Raw genomic sequence first — 17,805 nt, 5'->3', positions numbered from 1 at the left:
AGGCACAATGTGTTTATAAGAACCAGAGACTACAAGAAAGCTACACAATAGCAATGTGAGTGTGGTGAAAACTGAGAGAACAGGGAATTTCAGAAGCAAGAAGTGGTTTGCAGGGTTAGGTTTTGCAGAGGACTTAAGGAGATAAGAACTGAAAAGGCAGAAAGATCTCTGGTTTGGGAAGAGCAGCTGAGAAGTGCAGGAGTTATGGAAAGGGCAGGCAATGAGCTGGCTGGGGTGAGCACTTGTTTTCCTCTCTGGTTACAAAAGGAAAGGGAGGAGGGTGCCGGCTGGGGGAGGTGGAGGCGGAGCAGGCATCAGGGTGAAGTAAAATGGTGGTGTGCTGTAGGGGTGGGGGCTGTCACTAGAGAGGAAAGACCAGGGAAAAATGCAGAAAGTGGGTGAGATGTAAGACGGAGAAAACTCTTTAGGGGTAAAGACAGAAATATCTGAGACTCTGGTGGTGCAGAGAAGAGCCTCGACTTACTGTTCTATGGTTTGAAATGATTTTTAATGCTCATTATTTCCTTGGGCCATTTACTAGAAGGAAACACTACTAATTCTAGCTCATGTAAGATACAGTATATGAAAAAGCAAATGACTTTTCCAAGGCCACAAGTGGTCATAAAATTTTTCTGACTTTGCATCCCCTTTTCCTTAATGTATGGTAGAAACTTATTGCACTATTTCCTAGACAGCTCCATAAAGTGGGAACTGAGGCTGTGTCCCAAAGCAGAACTAAGAGAAGTGGATTATTGAAAAGGGTTAGAAGCTAAGAACAGCTGAAAAGGTAGAACATGTAGTTGTGGAAAAGAAGTCAATGAGGAAAGAATTCAAAGTTCATCTAGCAGTACAGAGAGTATTAAGGAAGGTAGACTAATATTGCACTGACCCAAAAAGAACCCAGTGCCAACATTCTCCTGCATTCTGAGAATCAACAATCTGTCTGTCTATTCCACTAAACTTGTCAAAGGAACACTATGTGTTATTGTGTGTCAAAGAAACAGTAGGTGACTCAAGGCAGGGTTTTATTTTGGACAGAGACAGGGAAGAAGGTATATGATATACATAAATCAGGGCAGTGGCTATGAGAGAGAGGCACAACCAAAGCATAAAATGCCTGGATAGAGATCCATAGAATATGGAAGAAACTCCACGGATGGGTGGTCAGAATTTCACATGTCTATAAGCTCAGTGGTAAAAGTCACTACAGAGACCACTCAGAAGTCACAGTGCTAATGAATATGTTTGCATAATGTCAAACCCCATCATTAGAAGGGCAAGAAAACTCTTCCAGAGTGACAGAAGAGGAAGGTTTCATAAAATCTGACATGAGGAAGAGGAATGATGAGAGAAGATGAGTTGAAAATCTTGTAATTACCCATGAGAAAGTAAATCAGAAGATTATAAGAACATGGTTTCAGAAACCTAGGCTAGGGTGTTGCCAAGATGGCAAGAAAGAGCTCCGATGAAGGGAAGAATGGATACAATTGGACTGCAGGGAAGACTTTAAGAATCAGAGAGAGGGGAGATGTCAGAGATAACCCCTGATCACCAATGAAATGGTGCTAACACTGAAGGATAAAGAAAAATCAGAAGCATTACGTTATGAGGCCAGATGAGTTTAGGAAAGAGTGGGAAGCCTTGAGCAAGTGTTTGGAAAAGAGGGGTAAAATTCTCAATAGTCAGGTATGAGTAATGAGAACTCCGAGATTATCTTCAAGGAGGAAATGGGTTACAAGGGACAAAAGCAGGAGGCCCAAATCTTAAGTTGCAAGGAGAGCATGGTGAGCCATAGGACTATCTTCTAGGCTGGTAGGAAGAAGCATTTCAATTAAAAGTGGGACAATTATAAGCAATGCTGGAGAAAGAGGCTGAATGTACTGACACTTCAAGATGATAAGAAAGTCTTTGGTGTCCTGAAACCAGTGCCTGCTGGTAATGGGACACAGAGAGCAATACACATGAGTGTGTGTGTGTGTGTGTGTGTGTGTGTGTGTGTGTGTGTGTAAGTTAGTCTGGGGCAGGTAGGCAGGCTCAGAAACATATAATTCTTTCAGGTGACTGGCAAATTCCTTTTGCTGCCAAGATTTTAGCTCTCAACATCCTGCTCGCTACACCCAGCCTGGATTTCCTGGTGCCATGTTGACACTGTGAGCAGGTTTCTTACTTGTCTTGCCATTGTCCAGAGATCTGTATGCCACTGGAGCACCATGGTGCTGACTGGAAATTTCCAGCAAATACATAAGGGGGAAACCCAATCAAAAGCATTTCCATCTCCATTCAAATAATATTTAAAGAGCTGCTTGCATTTTAGGGGCTTCAGAGAGCTTGGCAGTTGCCTGGGAAATTGCCCAACCCTAGTTCTCTTACAAATCTTGGCTCAGTTGCTAACAATGTTTTCTCAACCTCAGCCTGAGCTGTGCAATCTGACCTACAAAAGCACATAAGAGAACGATGAAACAATATATTTTACATTGTCCCAGCACATCCATAGAGAGTCATATTTGTGTAGTACAAAAATATTTTCAATTGTCCAACCTGTGTCTAAGTCTTGGTACCATTCAGTCTCTTGCTGTGTAAAACTTAAGCCTGTCTCAGGCTCCTGCAGCTGACCTCTGATTTGAGATGACTTCATAAATTAAAGACAACAAAATAGATCAGTCTACCAAAATATACAGGAACACATCATCAATTATAGAACTTTGTGTTTGTATTATGCCTTTGCCAGTACATGAAGAGATCTTTTCTTCAAATTGGACTTAACAGCCTGGAGTTCAAATGATGATGATGATGATGATGACTTTCCTTGCATAATTCACTTCTTTATCTGACATTCCCAACTCTGTAATACAGAGTGAGTTTCTCTTATCAATTATTCTCCATCATTTTTAGCAGGGAAAGTCACAGCCCCATCAGTCCTATCCTCTCTAAATTGATTTTGAAACTAAGGAAGTATAGGGAGAGAGTTTTGTGAGCTGAAACAAGTCATTCACTTTGGTATCTATGCCTCATTTTCTTGCAGGGGTAATTCCAAGGCTGAGCTTGATTTTGACTAAAGCTATTAGAAAACTTTTATGTGGCCTTGGGAGAAGAGTGTCACAAAGAGCATCCTCTGACTCAGTCTAATGCTGGCACTTTCACATCCTTTAAAAGACAACATTTAATCTAAGCTTCTATTCAGCCTTTGGGGTTGAAGTCATTATTCCACTTAACAGAAGAAGGGATGTGGGCTCAGAAATACTGAAAAAAAATTGGTGGCCAAAATTACATAAAGAAGCAAGGATCTTAATCTTTTCCTTTATGTACAGTATTCTGCCCAGTGGTAAAAGGCCTCTTTAAAGAAAAATCACTGTGAACCAAATGAATTATATTGGCTTCTTCACATAGTATGTTGACTCAAGAGTGTCCTTGCACCTGCTGGTTCATTAACAGAGATGAGCCAGGTGAGCTACCCAGTGGAATAGATTAGAGAACTCAGAGCCAGATGTGTAGGGACATTGCTTAATAAAAACACAAGGAACACTGCAGATCAATGAAGAAAGGAGACTATTCAACAAATCTCACTGGACCAACTGTTTAACCATAAAGAAAAACTAAAGTGTAATTTTCCTTCACAGTATGCACAAAATCAATCCTAGATGCCTTACTAACTTAAATGTAATGGACAAAACCTAAAACTTTACAGGAAAATATGGGTGAACATCTTTATGATCTCGAGATAGGAGATACATCTATTTTAAAACACAATTAATAAAATAAACCTCATAAAGTAAAGATTGTTAACCTTGATTATGTTGAAATCAAGAACATGGATTTGTAAAAAAAATACAATAAAGCAGATGAAAAGACAAGCCACACAAACTAGGAAAAAAATATTTACAGTCCATATAATCAGCCACAGATTTTTCAAAAGAGAATTTCTACAAAGAGGCAAGAGAAAGATAACCTAACAAAAGAATCTAAAAGAAGTCATCCGTAGAAGAAGAAACACAAGCTACCAATAAAAACACAAAAGTCCACTTAACTTCATGAATAATCCAGAAAATTAAAATTAGAATCATAAAGACAAATATCTCAGAATTTAAAACTCTGATAATACTAAGTGTTGGTGAAGTGGAACAGACAAACGTTGCTGGTGGGACTGGAAGTTGATATAATCACATTTTTAAAAATCAACATTATCTAATATGTTTGAAGTCATGCTTAGCCTGTGATTCCCAAGTTACAATGTTGCATAGGAGCATCTCTCACACACACACAAACACACACACACTCCATTTGACTTAGAGACACTGACTCAAGACGTAGAAACTTGACCAAAAAGCCACTGGAAAAATTTTTCAAAAATATTATTGCAACAAAATATTATTGCAACACTGGAGAGATTCCAGGAATGGTGCAGTGTGGGGAGTCCTAAGCAGGAGGAGATATACCCTGCCAACCCAGGAACGAGCTAAGCTGAGAGAAACCAACTGAAAATGCAATCATGGTGTTATGACTGGAACAGCAAAAGTCTCAGTGCCAAAGCCAGAACCCATGCCTCTGGAAACTGCGGGTTGAATTTCCTGCCGGCACTGTTGCATCTGAATTGGCACAGCAGTGATAGAGATGTGAAAACTCTGAGACTGGGAATCGGTGAACCAAATTAAGAGCAGAGCTGGTGGGGAGCTCTGCATTGACCTGCAGTGAGTGAGAGGAACGGGGATCCTTACATAGACTAGGAAGCTCCAACAGAGGACATTCTAGGACCGGGCAGACTAGCCGGAACAGGACACTGCAGTGCCTTCAGTCACATATTCCCCTCTCAAGCGGGATTGGTGGGGAGTGCTTGACCTGGGTGATGCCGTGGACTAAGACCCAGTAGGCTAGCCCAAACCGGGTCCCTGCACCTGTCAGTACACTCTAATGCAATGAAGCTTTCAGCAGGTTGACTGACCTGGAGGAGCGCCAGGATAGGCTGCCCAGGTCTGTGTCTCTTTAGTACACTGCAGTGGGTGGGAACACCTATCCAGTGTGATTCAAACAAACTGTAACTGACAAAAGAAACTGGGCCTCCTATATATGCTTGTATGAAAGGAACAAAAAATATGGGAAAAGGGAGCAACAAGAAAGGGTCCTCAGTCCCCAATCCTGAGAACACTGATCCAGGAAAGGTAAATACAAAGGAGAATGAGGACAGAAAACATGCAATATGAGACACGGCACCAATAAACATAAAGCGATATCTCTGGGACCTCATAGACGAGTTCAAAAGTGAAATATTTAACCAAGTAAAGCAAGATATAAGTAGGATAGTTAAAGAAATGCTAAGCACCTCCCAAGATAAAACAGATGGTGGAATGGAAGAACAGAAAAAAAGGGGAGAATTGTTTGATGGAGAAAATAGAGAAAACATAGAATACGTGAAGCAGGATCAAAGAGATTACCAGGAAACTAAAAACTCTATCAAAAGCTGGCATAACAGCTTGAAAGAAACTAAGGATAGATTATCTGAACTGGAGGACAGATTTGTAATGTGGGAGTGTGAAAGGAAAAACTTCTTAAAAATAACAAGGAAACAAGCAGTAACAATACACAGGCTAGAAGATGATATGAGGATCTATAACTTAAGAATTAAGAATGTAAAGGAAGAAGCAGGGGTAAAAACAAATGAACTGCAAAGACTATTCACAGAAATAATCAAGGAGAACTTCCCTAATATGGGAAAAGGTAAAGATACTCAGATGTATGAGGCATACAGGACCCCAGCCCCCTACAACCCAAACAGAGCTATACCCAGGCATATAATAATCAAAATTCCAGAAATCCATTATAAGAACAGAATACTAAAAGCTGTCATAGACAAGAAACAGATCACTTACAAGGGAACACATCAGAATTACAGCAGACTTCTTGGCACAAACCATCAAATCACAAAGAGCATGGGGCAAAATAATTCAAGCTTTGAAAGACAATAACCTCCAGCCAAAATTGATATATCCTGCACAAATGTCTCTAGAAATTAATGGAGAAACAAGGTGCTTCCAGGATAAACAGGAACTAGGGGAATTTGCAACCACCAATTCAACTCTACAGAGAATACTTCAGGATAGTCTAAAAGAGAAAAATACCAAGATTCCAGAAACAGTGGCAGAGAGGCCACAATGAATGGAGCAGAAAGCGAAATGAAGAAGACAAACTGACAACTAATGACAGAAAAAGAGCTCAACAAAAATGAGGCAGAGAAGGTTGGATATAATTTCTAATATAGATGGCCTAGATACACTAACTTAAGGGAAAAAAGGGAGAATTGCAGGCAAAGTGGATCAAGAGATAGGGTCCACCGAGAAACTCTTTGTAGGAAATATAATTAGCTTGAAGAAAGTTATATGGACCAAAATCAAACATGAGAAAATGGAACTCGGTATGATAGGGAACCAGAGAGTACTAGGGGTAACTAGACCAGTATTTATGCATAGGTTTAACAGACAGGATTTAATAAATGAAGAAATATAACTAGAAATCCAGCCCAGGAGTGAGAAAGTTCAGAAACACTTAGGTAAATAGCAGGTTGCTCCCCCCCAATACAAAACCATGAGTGTTGGGGAGACCCAAAAATACACAGCTCATTCTGGGGGAGTAAAGGGGAGGAATAGTCCTCAAAAAACAAACAGCAGAAGATATAGCTAATAGTGTATCAGGAATTAAAACCCCATTGCTTGCACCACTCTGCTTGGTTGGAACTTGTTTCATTCTAGTTTGTATACAAGCACTGGATCTGAGGGGCACAGACAGCTGTCCATAGCACAGGGGACATCTTTAATTCCCTATTAACTCAATCAGGATCCATGTATGACTTATACTGTTGTATCATGACTGATCTTAGTTAAATCTGACTTGTTTGATTGCTGCTTATTATGGACAGATTTTCTTCAAAACTTTAAGGTTGATGGTAACAAGTTGAGGAGTATAGACAACTATACTGAAAATGACAATGATTTGCTATGATATCCATTCTGATTTGATTACTACCTGTTTTTGTAGCTCTACATTATCTACAAAGTTGTATTTCTATTAATTCTGTAATGTACTGATATGCTCAATTATACCTTATCTGATGATATAGCCAATTCTGTTGATGATAATGAGAAACAGCACAGTGACCATGGTAGAACTCCTTATACAACAGATTTATATGTCTTTTTAGTTTTATATGTCTATAGGAAAAAGTTTAGTTCTGTCCTGCTTTGTTAAGTTTCTGCCTCTAATATAGAAAAGATAGAAATACATGTTAAGACTCATGCTTACGTAAAACCTATAAACAGTTTATGAGAACTGATCTTATGACACATGATGAAATGAACAAAAACTTTGAAGGAAAGAAAGTGGCACTGCAGTACACAATCCTGATTCTGGAGTGCTATGATGTGAAATCCAGCAATATTTTAATCTTTGGTCAGAAAGATTTTAATCTAATAAGCTGTGTTAGGTCTCAACATAAATGAAGATATGGATAAATGCATACATGTCTAACTATAGGATTGATAGCCATATTACTTAGTTTTTGTTGGATAGTTGAACAGAACTGTTTGCCGTCTCCCTGGTTGAAATCCCATTTATATGTTCCACTTGTGTACCTTGAACAACTATTTATAGGAGGACAATATGTATACATCAGCTAGTGATTTATTACTGTCTACTTCTTTTCTTTGAAAGTATGTACTATTTCTGCCCATTTTCTATTTTGTTTTGTCTTTCTTTAAATAAAAATTTTTAAAAACAAACTGGACACAAATAAGCAAAACCAAATGTTTTTCAGGAAAATTTATGCCTATGCCACAGCCATGAGAGGAAAGTACAGATGCAAACTTCAGCAGAGGGGAACTTTGCAAATACACTACTGAACAAATCAAGGACATGCTAAGCTGCCCAAGAATACCAACACATATTCCATGACATCGTTTAATTAAAACGTAAAAATATAAAAGAATAAAATTTTTTTGAAATACATAGTTATAAGGCTAATCTATAAAGATAAGTAAAGGAATAATAAATCCAGATTTCAAAATAGTGGTCAACCCTGCAGGAAAGGAACCTGGCACCTCCACTGTTTGATCTCTCAAATTACATGATGTTTGCACTGTTGTTTATTAAGTCAGTGTTTTCACCTTTTATATGCCATTACAGGCTGTTTTATAAATATGAGTTTGGTAGAGGAATGAGATAGGGAAAATTAATATTTATAAAACAGTACAACAGCCATCTAGCACTCTCTGCACATCCCGACCTAGCAGTATGAACACTCTAAGCTTTTCTTACTGGACTTCATAGCCAGTGCCTCATACATTAGCTAGCATAGAAACATAAAAATAACGTGATGAGGGAACGGGTGGTGGAGGATTGGTTGAAGGGGTGGATGAGTTCATGGGTGAATGAATAGAGTCACTGGCTCAAAGCCTAAATAACTGTAAAGTGTTTAATAGAAGCCCTCAGCAACTGAGAGAACCAAATAAGGCTATGATGTGGGGTTCATGACCAGGATGCTCCTCCTGTCTCCTGATTGCACTCAATCAGATAAAATTAGGGTCATGCAATTTAGCATAAATCTAAGTAAATCCTTCTTTCTGAAATGGAAAGAAGAGTATGTGTATGTTAATCCTGCATGACACTCTCCCACCCACGCCCAGTCTGTCTGCAGAATGGCCTCTTCTTTCTGGATTTCTCCAACGCGGTCCTGAACCCTGTTTGCCAAACAATGCCAAGGCAATCCTTTGAATGCACTTTGTCTGTGGAGAATGTCTACTGGTTTGTGAGTTTAATGTTCTTCCAGCACCTTCTAGGCTATAAACTCAATGAAGGGAAATGTGCCTTATTCATCAGCTAATCCTGCACCTATTATAGCACTTGGCAGATCATGTGTGCTAGACAATGCATAACTCTTTTGAAACTAACAGACGCTGCAATACAGACCATGAAGGTACTGAATCTAAAGTCAATGACTCAAAACACAGAATTAATAGATTAGCAGAATGGGAATCTCAAAATCAGAAGAAAGGGTGAAAATACAAAGTAGGCTCTAGGCTGATTATGGTTAAGATATAAAAAAGCAATTTAAATTAAGCCCTGAAGTCTTGCTGAGTCCTGTGCTAAGCCAAGCCCTGGTGCTCGTGAGATACCTTGCGGGCCACACACAACTCAGGCAGAAAGTGGCTCCATAAAGTTTGAGCTGCGAGGTCTTTGGAAGATGAAATAAAAGTCAGGTTTGTAAAAATGCAACATTCCAAATGAAAATTATTTTTTTGGTATTTAGCTATAAGAAGCATTCACATGGATGCACCCTGGAAGGGTACAAAGCAAAAAGGCCCAGTGAAAGTACAGGAGCACAGGCAGGCAAGTGTGGAGGGTGGGGAGGTCACACGCAAATGCAAATGCTTCAATTAATGAAGGTTCTCATCTCTCAGGCCACATTGTTCATGCACTACTGTCTGGTCTGGTTCCCAAACTTTGTTGAAATTCTTCTAGTAGAAATGGCTGGAAACTAAAATTATTGCAAATTCTTTAGTTTTGTTTATACCATACACACTTTCTTGTATCCAAATGTTAAGCATAGAACTTGGGGAAGCAATTAGGTTAGAACACATAGTTGACTCAGATGACTTATTTTCTTCTTCCTGTTAGGGTTATTACCAAATCTTGGCTAGTTGGGCCTGATGAGTGATAAAACATCCAGCACCCAAACAGTACCTAGCATTACAACAAAGCAGTTCCAACTTGTTGACCCCACATTATATGCAAGCCCTAACTGAAGTAGCCAACGTGCACTATCTTCATCATATTTCTAATAGTATCTGCTGATACTGCTTTATTAGAGCACATTTACAATGAATAACAGTTATGCTCATTTTGGAGGAACTGATTAATTCATATAATATATTGGGATCATTTTTTGATAAATTTACTCTTCCTTTCTACCTGCATTGTTTCCTTCCCATTTCTAAAATCCTTCCTTCTCATTTCCTCTTGCCATGTCTCCTTTATGATACTAATTCATTTGTTTAATTTATTTATATTGCAGATTTCTTATAAGACAACATGTGTGATATTTAACTCTCCATGTACAACTTATTTCACTTACTATACTTTCTGTTTTCTATAGGAGAAAACCAAGACTTGGAGGGATCATATAGCACATCCATGTGATTATTCTCCAGGATTATTTGATTTAATCTCCTCCTAGTTGATATTTTTAGAGTCCTCTCTAAGGAACAGCAGCTCTAGGTAAGCATTGTCAGTTATTTCTGCCTACAAGGAGAGTAAACATAAACACAGAGAATTAGTGGGCAGGCATCAGCACGGAGCTGGACACCAGACAATTCAGCATGTGAGCTGATGGAATTTTATTGGAAGCCACATAGGGCAGCAGGGCTGTGAAACCGTTAACCAATGGAGACTTCAACTTCTGGAGACTTTCTTCTTTACTTTTCCTCTTCTTTCCCACCCCTTGTTCCTTTCTACCTTTTTTGTTGTTTTTGTTGTTGTTTTGCAAAACATCTTTATTTGTAAAAATAAAATAAAATAAGATACAATTACAGTAAATTTGCACTGACAAGCTTACAACATTTCTTTTCAAGCCCAAAGATAAGAACAATTCAGAAAAGATACTAAACCAGATCAAATGCAAACATATTCAGTGGAAAAAAATTCTAACCAATCAAGGAAATAGAAATAATTTTAATTCTTAATTCAGTATTTATATATTGATTTTAGATTCTTATATGACTTTTATTTTTAATTTATCCTTCTAAACCTTTGAGCAGATACTTCTTATATTTTGAGCTTTGAGCTCTTTCACTGTAGCCTTGCCCTCCCTCCCTCCCTCCTTCCTTCCCTCCCTCCCTCCCTCCTTCCTTCCTTCCTCTCTTCCTTTCTTCAGCCTTCCTTTCTTTCCTCCCTGTCTTCTCTCTTCTGCATCACTGACATCATTTCCCTGTACCAAGCATTGTGCTAGGCGCTGAGATAGAGAGATACAAATGACATGGGCCCGCCCACACTCAGGAGCTTGGCATCTAGATCTTGTGAGAATGTATCACATTGCAGTGCCGGAAACGCTGCTCCCTAAGAAAAAGGGGCGCCCCATTTCCTTCTTCTTTTGTTCCCCAAAGGGGAGGGACCTGTACGCATCTGTCTGGCCTGTGAGGCCAGTGGGCCAGTCCACACTGCTCAGAGAAAGGGCAGTCCAGTTATAAGAAGAAAGTACCAAGGAAAGAAGCAGATAACAGGGCCAGACAGGCAGACAGAGGTAAGGGGACAAAGGAAAGGAGATGCTGGCCTGGGGAAGAACCTGGTGACCAGGGCAATTCCTTCTGACTCAGTGGCACACAGCTCCCACACTCAGCCCCACAGACCGCCAAGGAGGACTTTGACTTCTCTTCATCCTTAATCTTGTAAATAAGATTGGAAAATGTAAATCCTGCCAATACCAGAAAGGGTGGCGGAGCTGGAGCCTGCCTGTCGAGTGGAGGTGGAGGATTCATTCAGATATTTATTTATTATTATTATTCTGAGAACAGAAAAAAAGCCAGAAATATTTCCAAAATGTCAACACTACTAAGGAAATCTGAACACCTTAATCCATTTAAATGTCAGCTAGAACCAAGCATGGGTTTGGAAGTAAGGAGGGGCAGAGGGAATTAATGCCAGATTCCACATAATCTATCAAAGTTTCTTTCTTTTCTTAATATATTAAATATTAAATGCTTCTTTGCATCTGAGTGAGAGAAGAGAGAGGGACCAGGGTGGAACTCATAAATGCCTAGATAATTGGTTTTGAGGGTTTTTTTTTTTCTTCTTTCTTTCTTTCTTCTTGGCGGATTCTCAATTTCCCTATAAAAGAGAAAATTCATTTCCAGCCGCTAATGTAATGTCAGCGTGCTGTTTACTAAGCATGGATGATGTATAGGGGGACACTACTTTCAGAGGACTACTTAATGATGCATAGAATTAAATCCTGAGCTCCTCAGCTGAGCCTCCTCCCTCCCTCCTAGTTCCCAGGCTCCCAGTGCATCCTGGGAAGAGCCGGGGTGGCAGGACCTGCCTAGTTGTGGCTAGAATTCTGGAGTCCCTGCAGAGAAAGCCTGGAAATAGCCCTTTCACATCTACAGACATTTGCCCTTGTTTTCACCTGGAACTCCTAAACTGTGAAAAGCTGATGCACACACAGTGAGATGAGCACTGGGCTCTAGGAAGTAGGAGGAAGTTGTCAGAAGGGAGGGATGCAGGGGTGAGTGGGAAGGAGGCTGGTGAGTTGGACAGCCCAAGCACAGGAAAGGGCAGGCCAGGAAGAGATAGAGGCGGATATTCGCCACGCTCACCCTCTGCCTCCTGGAACCACAGCACTCAGATGTCAAGGATAATAGATGTGGGCTTTCAGCTGCCTATCCAGGGACCTGTGAAGCTGCAGGGCCAGAGGGGCACCCTCAGCCTCCTGCATGGGCCAGGCAGGCCAACCCTCTGCTCACTCTCCCCTCACAGCAGGGTGGGCTGCCAGAATCTCTCAGCCACCCTCAGGAGCTGTTCCTTGCAGAGAGGGACCCAGCTTCCCCACTGGGAAGGTGATCCAGCTATGCCACCAAGAAGAGCACTGCCTCTGATTGGCCAGCTCTGCCACTGGAGAATAGGGAGCGAAAGTAGAAGGGCAATGAGAGGATAACTGCAGCCCTCTTGGGGTGGGGTGTGGCATTTGAGGTGTGGGGTGTAGGGTGTAGGGTGTGGGGAGGGGTTTCTAGATTACACAGTCCCTTCTAAACATCCTCCAGTGTCGCCATGGTTTCCACCGAGGTACTGAACTGATCTCCCCATTGGCCCATCCAGTGACCTTGTTTTCTTTGTCTACCTAAACACTGTGTGTCACTGAACCAGTCTTTCTGGAAGCTTCCATTCCCTGAACATCCTTCATACTGCTGCTTTATGAAGGCAGCAGTTGCTTGTCTCCCTCAAGAGTCTCTTTGGTTTCCAGTCTACACACTGTAAACCTTCCCCAGGAGCCTTCCTTGACGGTCTGTGCCTTCTCTGTGTATTTTCATGCCCTCTAGGCTCCCTGCCTTTCACCATTCCAGAGCCAGAGCCCTGCTCGTGACAAATTCAGCCTCATACCCTACAGCTGCCTTTCCCCATCACCTTATTTCTGCCCATGCAATTATCATTTTTTTCAGGCTCTCACATCAGAAAATTTAGACTCATTACTGTCTTTCTCTTTTATCAAAGTGGTGACATGGCTCCTGGTCTCATTCCTTCCCACTCACTGCTGACCCTGAGTCCCTCTGATGCAGATCTAAGTCCTGGACTTTCGCCAGCAACTCTCCAACTTTCACTGCCTTGTGAAATTCTCACAATCCATCCTGTACCCTGAGACCTGCTTCTTTTTCACAAGAGACCACTTCCGACAGGTTGTTTCACTGTGGCTGGTCCTCACCTACTCAACTGTGTCCAGACTGCACGACCTTGAGCAGATCCCACTTCAAAGGAGAATCGAGCCCCTGAGCAGTGTCTTCAAACAGCGGCCATTGTTAGAAGGAAACCCAAGGCCAACAGCCTCCTTCAGTAGTTGGAGAAACTGAAAGTTGCCAACCTGGAAAAAAAAAAAGGAAGTTAAATATTTGCAGAGCTTAATTTAAAAACTAGAAGTGTGGTTTGGCAGCAGAAGGGGAGAAATGATGACTGACATGGTAAAATCCATCCAGAACCAAGAGACACACACACAAAAACATAAACTAGAACCTATCAGAAACTTCCTACAGGCCAAGGCATCTCATACGAAAATGACCGCTACCATCTCTATGTTCCAATAAAAAAATTGATGATTGTGTGTATGGATATTGTAGAACACACTCTCACGTAGGGCTTACGAGGCAGGGTGAGCTTTCCTCAGAGGCATTTAAAGTTCCTTCCCACTTTGGAGTCCTGTGATGCTGCACCTGACTTCAAGACCCTCTGCTTCTGATCTCATCTCTGCATTGATCTTGTTTCTCAATGTATCAGTGCATGTCTAGGCAGGCCAGATTCCACACGTGCTCAATGCAAGACTCCTTGTGAGCCTTCCCTGTGGAGGACGGCTCCTCAGTGATTCCTCAGAGCCCTCCCCCAAGAAGTCAAATCAGGCTTCTCTGCTGTCTCCCACCTTAACTCACAACCATCCAATCCCTCCTTCCAACCCCAGATTTCTCTAATGTGAATGACTCTGAACTCCTCACTACATGAATTATGATGCCTGTGATACAGTATCACTGTAACCAACACAGGCCCTGACATACACACTGGTTGTTAACTAAAAAAAAAAAAAAAAAAAAAAAAAAACGTAATCAACTGGTTGATTAAACACTACATATACACATTTGCACAATGCAAACTCAGTATCATTTCTTTGCTAGCCTTGCCAGCAAAGAAATGTTGCCCAAAGAGTGATTCTGCACACAGGTCTCCATCATAAACAAAATATCTACACCTAATCATGACATTCATAGCCCATCCGGTCCCAATCCTAGTTTACCTTTCAAAATATCCCTGTGAACCTCGCTCTATACTCTGGCCAAAGCAGACTCCCTGCCATGTCCTGTACTCACTGTTGCCCTGCCTGGAATGTCCTTCCCATCTTTGTTCACCTGGAAAATTTCTGTTCACTCTTCAAAGGCAACTCAGAAATCATCTTCTCAGTAGAGCTTTTCCTGATGACCTCTAAGGCAGCTCCTTTGCTCCCTCCTCTGCACTCCCATGACACTTTGGGCAGATCTCCATTATATCGCTCACCATATTTTAATATAGTTAATTGTGTACACATCTGCCTTCCCCACTGTGTAATGCGCTTGCCCTTCAATTGCAAGGACAGTTCTTACCCATCCCTCATCTCTTTGATCCCAGCGGAGTGTGAGGCATATAGTAAGAAATTAATAGGGAAGGAAACAAACAAAGGAAAGAGAAAGAAAGAAAGAAAAAGAGAAACAGAGGGAAAGGAAGGAAAGAAAAGAGAAGAAATGCCAGGGAAGTGGGGGTTGTTATTGGTCTGAGGAGATCCCATGAAGCACATCTTACTGCCTGGCCCACAGGTAATAAGTGACCAAGAAGAAGGCTTTGCAGAAATCTCCATGGGTCTGAAAGAAAGGAATGTCTGCTTTTCTCTGGAACTCCCACTCTGCTCTAAGCAGACTCGTACATGGTGGCGGTTACCAAGCATCATAATCGGTGAATATTAAGACATCTTTCTTTCCTGTATGTCTGGCATCCCTGTTGCATGAAAGAAAACAAGGTAACAGTTTCCAAGTATACTGAAGATCTTTGCTGATCAAATGACATGGGACAGGAAATTGGGAGCATGCCTTGTCCTGGAGATGTGATTTATTTAGCCTTTAGAGCTTTTAGAGTCCTAGAATTCATGATAGCATCGGGACACGTTCAATAAAACCGTATCTAGTTTCAGTTCTCAGCAGATTTCAGGAAAGTTCTGGACTGAGATGTCTGTCTCATAAAACTGGTAAATGGAATAATAAGGTGTCCTAGCTGGACCAGAGAAGAACCTGAAATATAGTCTGGTAGACAGACCTGGAAAATTGCTCGGTCTCAAAGATCTCTCTGCATGCTGGACTATGGCAGAACCTCAGTGCCTCCCAGCAGGATCGTTAACTGCATCTGCTGGAGTTGGCACATAAACAGATTTGGTTGATGCACTATGTGGTGCTTCCTCATAGAAGTCTATTTGCAGACAATAATGACAGGGAGCTGTAGGTTAATTCACCATAAGGGAGAAAGTCTTTCAAAATGAGCCACACTCAGCAGCAGGGAAGAAGCTTAGAGGCTTAGAGGTCACTGTGGTTCTAGGTGCAGGATTTGTGTTACATTACAGGCTTAGCCCAAGTCAGCTATCCTGAAGGTACAAAGAGAGTAATTGGTCCATGTATTTGCAAATAGGAAGAAGTGTTTGGGGTTTTTTGTTTGTTTGGTACTAAATTTGGACTAATTGAGGTACAGGCAAGCCTTGTTTGAGAGTCTCTCCAATAGAACACAGTGGGTACAATAAGCTTGTTTCTGAAGTCAGTTGTCAAGCCAGCTGGCACTTACTTCAGAGAGCAGAGTTCCTGGTAGCAGCATGAAGAGTAAGGTCTCTTAGTAGAGGAAGTGATAGGCAAAACAACAGAAGCCAGCACCAAATGGTAGTCTAGAATAAAAATTCTCCAACATCCACCTCCTGGGTAGTCCAAAAATGTCTGGAGAGAGCACAGGAAGAAACTGATGAGCAGGTAGAAGCTCAAAGATAGCAAAATTGAATTCACAATTCAAGTGCCTTCATCTAAACCCAGAGACCAAAGAGACTCAAGATACTGAGAATATACTGTTTATGAAGGTTGTTGCTTTACCTTGCTATATTTGTTTAAATATAGCGGAATCACCCAGGTTAGAAGAAGAGAAAATAAAAGTGGCAAATGTTAATACATTGAACCAAATCACAACCCCTTACACAGGTGCTCTTTGAGCTTAGTCTGTGTGTGGATTATGCACCCCATGAAGGTGAGAGGTGCTATCTGGGAGCCCTAGCATTGGTCCTGAGAGTTGGGGAAGGGAGGGGTTGAACCAGGGATGCATGGTAGGAAGAGAGGCAGAGCTCAAGGTTTGCCTTAAGGATGTGAGAACCAATTCTCTTACAGGCTCCTTTGCATCAAAAAGGAAAAGAGGGTTATTTCAAAAGACTCCTATGATTATAGATATTGCGTATGCACGGGCTACATTTTTTTTTTGGTGTTCTTTTCTAGATCTCTTGACTTCTCCATTAAATCCTACCACTGGGTTTTATTCCTTAACACATTGTTTTATGTGTTATTGCCTGATTTCTCTCCCTTTTCATCTCCATAATCCTGCTCATCTCTATTGCCAGGTCCACTGTCTTTAAAAAAAAATGGACTGACCCCAAGTGAAAGTGAAGACCAGACATAATTTTCCCCTCTGATTGTCTGTGTTTCCTCTGCTCAGCATCCCTCCCCTTAATGGTTAAGTCACCAGTGTCTCCATCCTGGCCCATGGGGCCAGTGCAATGATCAAACTGCTGGAAGCTCTGTGACCACGCAAAGTCACCCCGCCATCACATACTTCCTTCCTACCAGACTCAGGTCAGGTCAGTGGTCCATCTCAGTGCCCCGGGGCAGTCTCCATACTGGGACTGGATACTAAATTGTCCCATGGCTCAGATGCAAAGTTAGTCACTGGTGACAACCCAGGCATGTGGACAGCTCCTCTTGGTTTCTATATTTAGTCTTCGCTGTGACAGATACTGCAACACTATTTTTTTATGTACTCACTTATTTATCTCTCACCACAATCTCATGAGATAGATCCAATAATGAACCCCATTATACAGAAGAAAAACAAAGGTTGCAATAGATTGGATAACCAAAGACCATAGAGTACGTCTGCAATGCAAACCCAAATCTGGCTATTTTTCTGGACTGCTTCTCTGCAGGTGTCTAGAACAGCCTGTTATGATTTGTGTCTCAATCCTCAAACCCTCATACAGTTTTAGGTGGAACTTTTTCAGAAATGCCTGAATTTGGAGTGTGTGATGCTGGGATAAAGGATGTGTGATAACTGAATCAATCCACTGATTGGCTTGACAACAGTCTAATCTTGGTATCCTAGAGAGAATATAATAGGCAGATAAAAGCTGCTAAAATCTCCCTCCCTTCTTTGCTACCTTCTGCCAGCCATCAGTGTTTCTTCTCTCTGAGTCTTGTCTGCCACACCACCCTTTGCCTTGCAGCCAGGCCAGTTCAGGACTGAAACCTCTAC

General features: G+C 41.4%; 1 long non-coding RNA gene across 1 annotated transcript in view; it reads right to left on the bottom strand.

Annotated features, from left to right (window-relative positions):
* LOC101787739 (uncharacterized) overlaps positions 1-17,805 on the bottom strand; it is a 66,018-nt gene that overhangs the window by 33,012 nt on the left and 15,201 nt on the right. Inside the window, exons 3-4 of the long non-coding RNA XR_010040822.1 lie at positions 16,087-16,232; positions 13,451-13,606 (exon numbers count right to left, since the gene is read on the bottom strand). This is a non-coding gene — a long non-coding RNA (uncharacterized LOC101787739). The remainder of the gene's footprint in view (positions 1-13,450; positions 13,607-16,086; positions 16,233-17,805) is intronic.

Source organism: Cavia porcellus, unplaced genomic scaffold, assembly GCF_034190915.1.
Source record: "Cavia porcellus strain 051 isolate PalLab524CR breed Dunkin Hartley unplaced genomic scaffold, mCavPor4.1 scaffold_18, whole genome shotgun sequence".
Lineage (NCBI taxonomy): Eukaryota > Metazoa > Chordata > Mammalia > Rodentia > Caviidae > Cavia > Cavia porcellus.
Note: the sequence above shows the minus strand (reverse complement) of the source record. Positions and strands in the feature narration are given on the sequence as shown.